Genomic DNA, 13,003 nt, shown 5'->3' with positions numbered 1-13,003 from the left:
TGGCATCAAAATAGCCTACAGCCAAAAAAAATAAACAAAAACAAAAAAGAAGGAGAATATGATTTCCAGAGTTACCACATTATTAATGCAAATATCGTTTTTAAAAACAAAAAGTTACAAAACATACAAAAACAGAAAAGTATGGCCCACATATAAAAACAACAACAACAACAACAACAACAACAAAAAAACCCAGAAACCATCCCTGGAAAAAACTGATTGCAGATCTACTAGAAAAAGACTTTAAAACAACTATAATAAAGATCTCAAATAACTAAAGGAACATATGGATAAAGTCAAGAAAATGATGTCTGAACGAAATGAAAATATTAAGAAAGAGAAAACTTAAAAGGAAACTAAAAACACATTCTGAAGCTGAAAAGTATAACTGAAATGAAAAATTCCCCAGAGTGATTCAAAGACAGGCAGAAGAAAGACTCAGTAAATTCAAAGACAGGACACTAAAAATTATCAAGTTTGAAAAAAAAAAGATAAAAAAGCATTGAATAAATATGAACAGAGCCTAAGGGACTTGTGGGACACCATTGAATACATCAATATACACAGTATAGGAGTCTCAGAAAGAGAAGAGAGAGAAAAGACCATATTTGAAAAGAATAATAGCTGAAACTTCCCAAATTTCTTGAAAGACATGAATAGAAATATCCAAGAAGCTCAAAAAACTCCAAGTAAGATTTCAGGGCCCCACACCAAGATACATTATAATCAAACTTTTGACAGACAGTGGGAGAATCTTGAAAGCAACAATAGAGAAATGCTTCAATCCATAAAAGGAATCCTCAGTAGATGATCAGCAGATTTCTCACCAGAAACTCAGGAGACCATTGAGCAGGGGACTGAAAGTTTCAAACTACTAACATCAAACAAATAAACACTGTCAACCAAAAATCCCATGCCTATCAAAATTGTCCTTCAGAAGTGAGGAAGAAATTAAGACATTCACAGATTTGAAAAGGCTAAGAGAGTTTGTTACCATTAGACATGCCCTGCAAGTTATGCTAAAGGGAGCCCCATGGAATAAAATGAAAGTATACTAGACAATAATTATAATAAAGATAAAGATCTCAGTGAAAATAAATGTATGGGCAAATATGAAAGCTAGTATTAATAAACCAGTGGAATGTAACTCCATTTTTCATTTTCTATATGCCTTAAGAGACTAGTTCATGCACACATAGATAAATAATATGCACACACAAAATATATATAATAAAATAAAAATTATATATATTTAATAATAATTATTATATATAAAATTATTTTTATTACTTTTATTTTATTTTAATTTATACTCTTTTATTATTATTATATATTAGCCAGGAGCCAGTATTATTGTAATTTTGGTTTGTAACTCCACATTTTGTTTCTACATAATTTAAGAGACCGATGCATTTAAAATATTTTTTAATTTATGTTTTGGGGTACATGGTGTATAAAGATGTGGATTGTGATATCAACAATTAAAAAGAGATGGGGTTGAAGCTGTAACATAACAGACTCTTGTGTTTTGTTTAAGTTACACTGGCATAAATTCCATTTACAGTGTTATAACTGTAAGGATGTTAAATGTTATCTCTATGGTACCCCAAAAGAAAATATCTATAGAAAATACACAAAATGAGGGGTGTGTGGGTGCGTCAGTCTGTTAAGCATGGACTGTTGATTTTGGCTCAGGTCATGATCTCATAATTCATGGGATCAAACTCCACGTGGGATTCTGCACAGACAGTGAGGAACCTGCATGGGATTCTCTCTCTCCCTCTATCCCTTCCCCTCCTCCATTTGAACATGATCTCTCTCTCCCTCTCTCTCTCTCTCTTTTAAAATAAATAAGTTAATTTTTTTTTAAAAAAAGGAATATACACAAAATGAAATGAGAAAGGAATTGAAATATTTTTACAATCAACTAAACACAAAAGAAAACAGCAATACAGGAAGGAGGAACAAAAAAGCTGTAAGATATATGGAAAACATAAAGCAAAAGAAATGGCAAGGATGGAGAACTGGAACTCTTGTATACTGTTTAATGGGAAAGTAACATATAGTCAGTTTGGAAAACAAAATGGGTAGTTTCTCGAAAAGTTAATAAAGCAATTAGCATTGACCTAGCAATTCCATTTCTGGATATATACTTCTAAAAAGTTGAAAAGGGACCTTGAAGAGAAACTTGTACACCATGTTCATTGCAGCATTATTCACAATAGCTAAAAAGTGGAAGCAATCCAAGTGTCCATCAATGTATGAATGAATAAGCAAAATGTGGTTTTTGCATACAAAGGGATATTTTTCAGCCTCAATAAGAAAGACATTTCTGACATATGGTACAATATGGATAAGTCTCAAGGGCATTATTCCAAGTGAAATACACTAGTTGCAGAAAGACAAATAATGTATGATTCCATGTATATGCTATACTTAGATTCATCAAAATCACAGAGACAGAAAGGGGAATGGTGGTTGCCGGGGGGGGGGGGGGGAAGAGAAATAATGAGGAATTATTTTTTTACTGGGCATAGAGTTGAAGTTTTACAAGATGGAAAGAGTTCTGGGGATGAAAGGTGGTGATGGTAGCACATTATGAATATATTTAATATCACTGAACTGTACATTTATAGATTATTAAAATGGTAAATTTTACATTTGTGTATTTTACCACAATAAAAAAATTGGGGAGGGAAATGAAATAAGTGATGATTTTATGTAGAGTATAAATATAAAGCTACGGAAGAAATCACATAAAATGTAATATTGTGATGCAAATAAGTTTCTGTGTGCCTTGAGATAGAATTTCTAAACACCCCACCATACATGGACCCTGAAAGCATGAATTTTTGTTTGTTTATATGTTGTTTGTTTTTTAATATGAAGATCTAATTGGTCTTGTTAAACAATTCCTGAATCAGGCACCATCCCATCTAGCAAGCAGAGGGGAGCTTCTTGAAAGCATGGGTTTTGTGAAGAGGTTGAAGAAATCTATTTATGAAATATAGTACTGCAACGTGAAAGTATTACAGATTAACATATTGCTTTACATTGTGTATACTTGAAATATCTATGTTAACTGAATTGCTGACTTGAGTATGAGAAAAGCTCTCACCCCTTCTGCCATATGAGAACACAGGGAGAAACTAACCATCTATGATCCAGGAAGCTGGTCCTCACCAGACACCTAATTTGCTAGTGCCTTGAACTTGGATTTCCCAGCATCCAGAACTGTGAGAAATAAACGTTGGGTGTTTCAGCCATTCTGTTTGTGATATTTTTGTGATAGCAGATGAATGGACTGAGAAAAGGCTGGGTGTCTGGGAGCAGAATATCAAGTCTACTTGATGAATTAGTAGTAGGCCAAGATGGCTGGCACAGAGATCTGGCTCCTATATTTGCAGCTCCTTTCCTTGAAGCAATACAATTAAATTGTGAAAAGTTTTAGAATGTCTGATAGAATGTCTCAGAGTCTGACCAACTATATTGGTGACATCTCCCACCTAGAAAAGGAATGTGTAGTGCAGAAGGAAGAATAGAGAATGGTGCAAACAGAAGTTTCCTTTTCCTTATGGGAAGAGACAGAAACATAAGAGAACAAATTCGCTTCCCCTCTTCACACATACAGATAGCATTCTTATATGGTTTCCAGCCTGCTTGCTGATTTTACCTGTTTTTCTCCCATTTAAGAGCCAGGTCATTGGTTTATAGTATTATTATGATTATAATTCAGCACTGCCTTAATAGTAACAAAATTTTTGTAACATTTGTCTCTTAATTCCATCAAAGGATGATATATTATTAAAGAATAACTAACAGAATCGGAAGAGCTGGGTGCAAACCCTCACTCCATTATTTTCTAGTTTTTGTTATTTTGGCAAGCAGTTAACTCTCTGAGCCTGATTTCCTTAATCTTAAAAATAATAAAAATCAAATTTCTTCACAAAAATGTTGATTTTTCCTACTCCCTCATTGCGTTGCCTTAAACTTCTCAATTTACTAAAATTATAAAATAAAGTGATTAAATATGTCAATGTTTCCCAAACTTCCCTGAGGATAAGAAATAGGTAGGAAGCTTGTGGACAGACAGATTCATAGGCTCCTCCATGGGACATTTCAACATAAGAAGTCTTAGGCTCTTGGAAATTTGCATGATTAATGAGAATCCCAAATGATTTTATCATCACAAAAATTTAGGAGAGTGACCTAGTGTGATTTAAAATACAAAGTTCTGGGCACCAACCCAAATATGACTACTCAAGCTCTGGAAGAGATGCCTGGTAGCTATAATTTTAATCAGTGACCCGGGAAATTTTTGTGATTAAGTATGATTGGGGAACACTACATTGGATAACTGCTAAGGTCTCATCCCGTTCTAACATTCTTTGAATACTATACAGACTAGATTTTAAACCAATTTTTATAAAATTTTATAAAAAGCATCCTACACTCACCATACGTCAAGTATCTCAGATCACTCTCAACATGTGGAAGGTATAATGCCAAATACAAGTAGAGAGACTTTTTATTTGCCTCTCCTGCCATTGTTTGTTTAGAAAATCCTAGAGATAATATTTTTATATGTGTGGAGAATGGTTTTTTGTGCTTTTTTTTTTTTTGCTTTTGTTTACGTTTTACGTGGCAAACATATTTAGTTTTCATGTACTACTTTAACTGGTCCTTGTTCCTGCAAATACTAATCATTTCTGAGGGGATTCCTCAAATCTAGTATTTGAAGTAAATCCAGGAAAACCAACCCTGAATTTTAAACACACATGTGAAATCATTCAACAAATATGTTAAATTCGATATATATGTTACATAAAACTGATAGTTTTTGGTATTACAAATATGAATAAGAAATAGATCCTATCCTTAAGGTCTTACAGGCTAGTAAGAAAAAAGAAAATAACATTAAAATAATTTGTAGGTAATATCATAGAAGTCTGTATCCTGTGAAATTTTGTAAAGGGAAGTATTGCTATCAACACTTCGGGAAGTGGTTGTGTTAGGCTGAGTCAGGAAACAGTTCACAGAAAAGATATGGCTTGAACTAGGTCTACAAATAAAAGAAGGTAAAAAGCAACATGAGGGATGAGTATAATCATTCCATGAAAATGTAGCAAAAGATGAAAAAAAAGTATGTTTTATTATAGCTGATATGTTAAATTCAAGGCATCACAGGATGAAAATGAAGAAGACAACACAGTCAAGTTGAATCATGTTTGTCAAGACAGAGAGGTGAACATTCTTTAGTAGATAATGGCAAGCCAGTGAGAAGATGTAAGCCTAGGAGTATTGTGATCAGATTTATATCTGAGAAAGACTACTATAACAAAAGAAATAGAAAATAATCGAAAAGCTGACAAAATGGAGGGAGATATCAATTCAAGAGTCCAGACAGATTATAAGGATTTTGTAGAAAGGCCATCACAGAATCTTTGAGAAGAGAAAGTTTCAATCTTTAAGAATGTAGAACTAAACAGAACATGAATGCCAAGTGGAGGCCTAAGAGTAAGGGAATAAATGATGCAAAATTATTTCCAGAAAATTTATTTTGCTGACTGGATGAACAGTGGGATCATTCACCGATATAGGAAACAGCAAGAGAAAAGATAGTTTATTCTAGTACAAGGATAGAAGCAAGGTTAATAAAGAGTTTAGTTTTGTTGTGTAAGTCTTTAGGTGCCTGGGAGACTATTAAGAATAATTTCCTATAAATTCTGGAGTAGACATATCTGGCACTAGAGACATATTCAAGATGGAAATGCATATTTTGGATTCAACCATTAATTAACAGTTTAGATGAAAACATTGGATGCTAACTGGTGTGACCATACAGTTTATCCTGGGCAACTTTGGCATAAATTTGAATACTTTCCTCTCTCACAACCAAAAGAGTCCCAGATTAAATGACAAATGTTAAAGTCTCCAACTGTAACATATACCTCTCTAAATAAAATGTTAGAAAAGAATAAGAGCAAGATCTTAAAATGTGGTTATAGAACTTTAACATGCTATTGCGCGATGGCTTGAGAGATGATGGGTATTTGTAAGAGGAATAAACTTGCAACCAAGCCATAATGTCAATTTGAATCACATGAGTTGTTTAAAGCTATGCATAGATATGACTTGTGCTCCTGACCATGACTAAATAACTGACACTGAATCTTCTCTGCATTTGAAACAACTATAAAACTGGACAAAATATTTGACTCAATCCTTTGGATATTAAAAAGCAGGTGGTGTACGACAGTGATTCTTGAGAAAAAGAAATATACAAGATGAGCTCTATGATCACCCAAGATCACTATAGCTTCTTTCCTAACAGCACTTATTTCTACAGAGTAGTGAGTTAGGAGCCCAAGTCAAGCAATGGTCTCATTGAGCTAAGGAGGTGGAGGTCAGGGCTCTAAGCTGCTTAAGTAACTGTGATTGATGGGAGGTGGTAACTGAGAAGGGGAGGCTTCTCTGTGGGGAGTGAATATTTTGTGAATGAGGATTAACTATGAGTCTTTGACCAAAGGGTTGATTGCACATGCTCAGAGTCAGACTTCATGAGACTTAGAGGAAATCTAGTGCAGCACTAGGATCTAATGCCAAAATTTACTGCTAAGAGACAACTGGATTTTCAGCCCAGCCAGAGGTGAGAGACCTCACTGAGTACCATAAGCATCCAGTTGAGCCCCCAGAAAGCCAACCCTTAAGAGTAAGTATCATGGTTTGGGGTAAGGGATACACTCTAAGACCAAATTCAAAACCAAAACAGACCTAATTTAACAAAGAATCAAACTAAGGCTGACAAGACTAAAGGATCTATCAATAAATTAACTGCCTATCAGAATACAATGCAATAGTATTTATGGAACAACAATCTAACCCAGATTCCCTCCAATAAACCACACAATGTCCACTGGACAATAAAAAGTTGCTAAACATGAAAAGAAATGGGAAAGTGTGACTCATGTTCAAGGAAAATTTGGCCAGCAGAACTAAACTCCAAGAACATCCAAAAGTTGGAACTGACAGACAAGAATCCTAAGGGCTTAGCCTATTGGGGCATTGTAAATGTGCCACTCAGGTACGGGTCCTCAACACTAAGATAATGATAGTAAAAGCTAAGCATACTTAATACTTGCTATAAGTCAAGTATTGTACAGAGTGTTATAAGTACTGCACATTATCTCATCGAATCCTTGTAAAAACCCTACATGACAGTCACTATTATTTTCCCTTTGTTACAAGTAGAAAATCTGAAATTTAGAGAGGTCAAGCAAATCACCTAATTCTGTTGTATATGAAGAAATTAGGCACCTAACAGGTATGCATACACATTTCTTCAGGTAAAATCATGTTTGACCAAAAAGATTTCAGACAGGCATATGATAGTCTGAGAAGCCCATCATTAAAAATGTTGTTGACTAAATAGCAAATGCATTAATAAAGCTCCAAGTTCATTTCTGTGTGAAAAAAAGTTTCCAAGGTAGAAGAAGCACCGGCCTACTGAAACCGATTGTTTACAGTGTAGGTCCTACAACTACTATAGGAAGAGATTACAGACAAAACTGTTATGTTTACATAGAGTAATAGAAAAAGTGGTTGCGTGGGAGATAAAATGCAACACGACTACAACTAATATTGGAAATAAATTTTCATTTTACTCATATCTGTGTAAAATGCCTTAAAGCTCACCAGTCAAAACACATTGAATCTTGGGTAGAAAATGCCAGAGAACAAATGATACTAATGAATATATCGTACCTGCAAATGCTTAACTGTCTTCAATTATCTTTAGGTTATAAATACATAGGCTGAAAATATGACCATTTCCTTATCACCTTCCTTTGTGAAGTTCTTAAAACGAAATATCTCCCACAGGTGTGGGACAATAAACTAACTCCACAGCACTGACCTAGGACAAGTTTTTGAATTTGTCTTTACAAGAGAGCAAAAGTAGTCATGTCGACATTAGGTTGACAAGTTTAAAAATAAACCAGGTGTGTGTTCAAGCTCCCGCATGTCTTTCTGTTGACACAATGATCTGAGAAGACACCAACAGTAATGACATGCGGTTAGAAGGTGGAATGAATGGGGGAGGTTGGAGAAAGTAGGTCTGCACTGAAACTCTCTTTGCCTCCCCAGATTTTAACACCTCTGCTTTCCCCATGATTCTATGGCTACCTCTTTTGGGAGAAACTTTTAAAGCAATGTTTCAAATGTCTTTTCTGCCAATTAAACTATTTTTTTTGGGGGGGGCAGGAAGATAATTATTTTCTATCATGAAAAACATAATTGTCTAATGAAAATGGCTTATATTAATGCTTCTTACTAATCTAAGGTGAACTATTTGTAAAATATTGTGCCAAACGCTTTAACACATCATCTAATGTAATTCTCAAAACACTGTACCATTTAAGGACAATGAGGCTTGGAGAGGTTATACAAGTTACTCTGAGACTTGACTCAGTTAGAAGTGTGGGAAAATACTGAGTTCTAACCCAAAGCCCATGTTTTTGATAGCTACTCCCTTTCAGTCATAAGCCCTTCTTTTCTAGAAATGAATTCCCAACACTAAGATTCATGAGCATATATTTGTTCCAACATAGAAAGGTAGGTAAAACAAATAAACACCATCAAAGATACTTTTTGAAAATTTGTCAGTGTTTTCTTTGAGTAAATAATGTTTCGCTTTTAATAGTTCTGATATTTGATTAAGAAAAAGAGAAAAAAGGCTTCTAGGTGGCTCTGTCGGTTAAGTATCCGACTTCGGCTTAGGTCATGATCTCATGATCTGTGAGTTCAAGTCCTGCATCCAGCTCTGTGCTAACAGCTCAGAGCCTGGAGCCTGCTTTGGATTCTGTGTCTCCCTCTCTCTCTGCTCCTCCCCTGCTCATGCTCTGTTTCTTTCTCTCTCTCTACAAAATAAATAAATGTATAAAAAAATTTTAAAAAAAGAAAAAAGGAGAAGAGACAATATTCAATTCTCATTTTTGTTTTTACAATCAAAGTGGTATTGTTTTAGTGTCATAGATTGTCCTCAAGCAGGTAATTAGCTGTATCAGTCAACACTTTCAAATTTTCTTTAAAAATTAAAAGATTTTTCAATGTAGCATTCTTTATGGTAAATCAGATTAACAATTGAAAATGTCTAGAGTCAGATAAATAATCTAAAACCAGTATTAAAATAACCTGTGACTTCAGCAATATTCATATCTGAAATAAGATTAAACATCAAAAATTTTTCTCTTTGAAATTTTCCCTCAGATATCATGATTTTAGTTTTACTGAGGCCTGTTTGTGAGTTTTTTAATCATTCTGTAATTTTCTCTTATCTTTAAAAAAGTAGGTTTACAAATATTAAATAATTGTTCAATTGTGTTCTAAATGACTAAGAAGAACAATAATTGTACTATTAAAATAACATAAAAATGTATAACTAGATAGTAACTTGAGGGCTACCTACTACCATAAATATAAGAGAAGCACTTAAAGGTTCAGTTCTACTATCATAGAAAGAGTTCTAATTTGTTTTAATTCCATTTAACTTTAATAACTATTATTTTATTTCCAGTTTCCACACACAATAGAATTTCACCCCATGTTTACAGTATCATCTTCCCAATATACTTTGTGAAATCATATTTCTGGTTCAAAGAGCAAATTATTTGGGTATGAGATGGCATTACCGATCATTTATCATCACTTCGGAATCTGTCACATTCCATCCCAATAAAAATTTTTCCAATGTCTTAATATTTTTCTGAAGGACTTTCTCTAAAAAGGATTGGTGGGGAGAAATTTCCCAGAGCCTCATCACCCTCAGATCTTCTAAATAACATAAGAAAGAAACATAATGAGAGTCAAATGGAAAAACATAATGAGGAAGAAAAAGGTAGCAAACATGAATGTTATGCTTCTCTGAAACTGTGATTATTTGCTGACTGGCTAGAGTCATTTTATTGTATTCCTTAGAGGGAATTACTGCTAAGAGTTAATATATAAAGATTGTATGGAATGAGTAAAAACTTGACCAGTGGGGATTGTATTAGCTCCTACTGCCGTAACAAAATACCATAGATTGGGTGGCCTAAATAACAGAAACGTGTTTTCTCAGCTTTGGATGCTGGGAGGTCCAAGATCTAGGTCTCGTAAGTTCTTTTATTAACTTTCATGTGTTAAAACCGTCTCTGGGGCACCTGGGTGGCTCAGTAGATTGGGCTACTGACTTCAGCTCAGGTCATGATCTCGCGGTTTATGAGTTCGAGCCCCACGTTGAGCTCTGTGCTGACAGCTCAGAGCCTGGAGCCTGCTTCGGATTCTGTGTCTCCCTCTCTCTCTGCCTTTCACCCGCTCATGCTCTGTCTCTCTCTCTCCCCAAAATAGATAACCATTTAAAAATTTTTTTAAAAAATCTCCACTAATATGTTACATGGTTTACGGGTTTTTCCCCTTATTACTGGGCTACTGGATAACAATGTATCCGCAATCGTGAATTACTGACTCAGACTTAAAGCAAAGTACTAAAATCTGTGGGGTCTTCATCTAAAGAAATGAATATCCCAAGAGCTGGTGTTCCTGGGAAGAGTTTATGCCCTACAGATGCAATTATGATGAGGGTAGGATTTCTGCTCTTGGCCATCTGAAGAAATGCAGGCACCATTCCAAGCTTCCACTCATTCACAGTGAGCAAGGGGCAGCATCATTAGCATAGAGGTAGTGAGGTTCTGGGGCAGGAAGAGTCTAGGATGGCAGCGTGGGGTCTTCCAGAGAACTGGGTTAATAAGAAGCACTAAGACAAAACCAATAAATCCAGAGTCACCTCAACAGGAACAAAGTGGAGCTTCAATGTCGGCCACTGACACAGAAGCAACGGTGGCTGTGGTGAAGAGAGAGGGAGGAAGGGAGGGAGGGAAGGAAGGAAGGGAGGAACGAGGGAAGAAAACACACCTGAACTGAAAAACCAGACTTGTTCAGTAGCACACAGGCAACAAAAGCTGTGAAATTCTCAGAAGCAATTGGGAGACCTTTACGGAAAGCTAATTTCTAGCAAATAGATAGATGAGAGTTTAGTCTTTTAAAAAAATAAATGAAGAGGGAGATGTTCTCCCTATTTTCCATTTCAAAAAGTATATTTTATTCAAGTTACTACCCAAAATAGACAGCGCATCACATACAAATTTGGGAGCCTGCCTGCTTTAAGGCATTCCTTACACGTACAGGATAAAAAGGCACATGCACCCCCATGTTTACAGCAGCACTATCAACAATAGCCAAAGTATGCAAAGAGCCCAACGTCCATCGATGGATGAATGGATAAAGAAGATGTGGTATATATATATATATATATGCATGCGCGCGCACACACACACACACACAATAAAGTATTACTCAGCAATCAAAAAGAATGAAATCTTGCCATTTGCAACAACATGGACGAAACTAGAGTGTAGTATGCCAAGCAATTAAGTCAGTCAGAGAAAGGCAGATACCATATGATTTCACTCATATGTGGAATTTAAGGAACAAAACAGATGAACATAGGCGAAGGGAAGGAAAAATAAGATAAAAACACAGAGGGGGGCAAATCATAAGAGACTCTTAAAACCAGAACAAACTGAGGGTTGCTGGGGGTAGTTGGTGGGGGATGGGTAAGTGGGTGAGATGGTCATTAAGGAGGGGACTTGCTGGGGTGAGCACTGGGTGTTACATGTAAGTGATGAATCACTAAATTCTAGTCCTAAAACTAATCTATTACTACACTATATGTTAAATAACTTGGATTTAAATACATTTTTAAAAAGAAATCTTCAAATTAAAAAATAATGAAAAAATAAAAATAAAAATATTTTACAAAGTAAACAGATAATTTATCAATTCCACCCAAAGAACTTAAAGACTCTAGAGAGTTATTAAACTTGGAATTCTCAGTACTCACTGCTGAATCACAACAACAGATATAGAGAGCAGAAATCTTTTAATTTAGCAACTTATTTCATGATTCTTATGTGGCCAGTCTGACACCTGTCTGAACTGGCAGTTGAAAGTCCAACAAAAAATTCACCATTATAATAGGAAAACATCTAAGTTCATGTAATTCAAATGAATCTATTTCACTGTCTGTTTATTTTGCCCAAATATCTGTGTTAAAGGGAGATTCACTTTGATCATTCACCTTGCCATAAAACACTTAATTATGTATGGTACTATCCAAGAAAAAAGCAGAACATGTAGAAATGTTATAAATGCATCATAACATTGAATGTTATTAATGTAAATTAAAATGAGATGACAAAATGAATTGTCAGTAAAATCCAATTTGTACATAGGAAAATTTTTTATATCACCAAAGATTATTTTCTTTTTAACATGTTTAGAGCAGTTTAGGTACACAAAACTTGCTTTTATCTAAAAATAATTTTTTTTAATTTAAATAATAGTTTAGGGGCCCCTAGGTGACTCAGTCAGTTAAGTGACCGACTTTGGCTCAGGTCATGATCTCACAGTGTGTGAGTTCAAGCCCCACGTCAACCTCTGTATTGATAGCTCAGAGCCTGGAGCCTACTTCATTCTGCGTCTCCCTTTCTCTCTGCCCTATCCTGCTCTCTCTCTCTAAAAAATAAATAAACATTATTTTTAATTAAAAGTAATAGCTTAGGGGCGCCTGGGTGGCGCAGTCGGTTAAGCGTCCGACTTCAGCCAGGTCACGATCTCGCGGTCAGTGAGTTCGAGCCCCGCGTCGGGCTCTGGGCTGATGGCTCAGAGCCTGGAGCCTGTTTCCGATTCTGTGTCTCCCTCTCTCTCTGCCCCTCCCCCGTTCATGCTCTGTCTCTCTCTGTCCCAAAAATAAATAAACGTTGAAAAAAAAATTTTTAAATAAAATAAAATAAAATAAAAGTAATAGCTTATAAAAGAGTAAGGAAATATGAAAGACTAGGATGCAAAGTGTTCTTCATAACTCTGTGAAAATTTCAATTAAAAATCCTTATTATCAAAGATAGAT

This window comes from Puma concolor, chromosome D2 (assembly GCF_028749965.1).
Source record: "Puma concolor isolate L17-30 chromosome D2, mPumCon1.1.hap2, whole genome shotgun sequence".
In the NCBI taxonomy this organism is placed as follows: domain Eukaryota; kingdom Metazoa; phylum Chordata; class Mammalia; order Carnivora; family Felidae; genus Puma; species Puma concolor.
The sequence above is the reverse complement of the archived record's forward strand: the minus strand, read 5'-3'. Positions refer to the sequence as shown.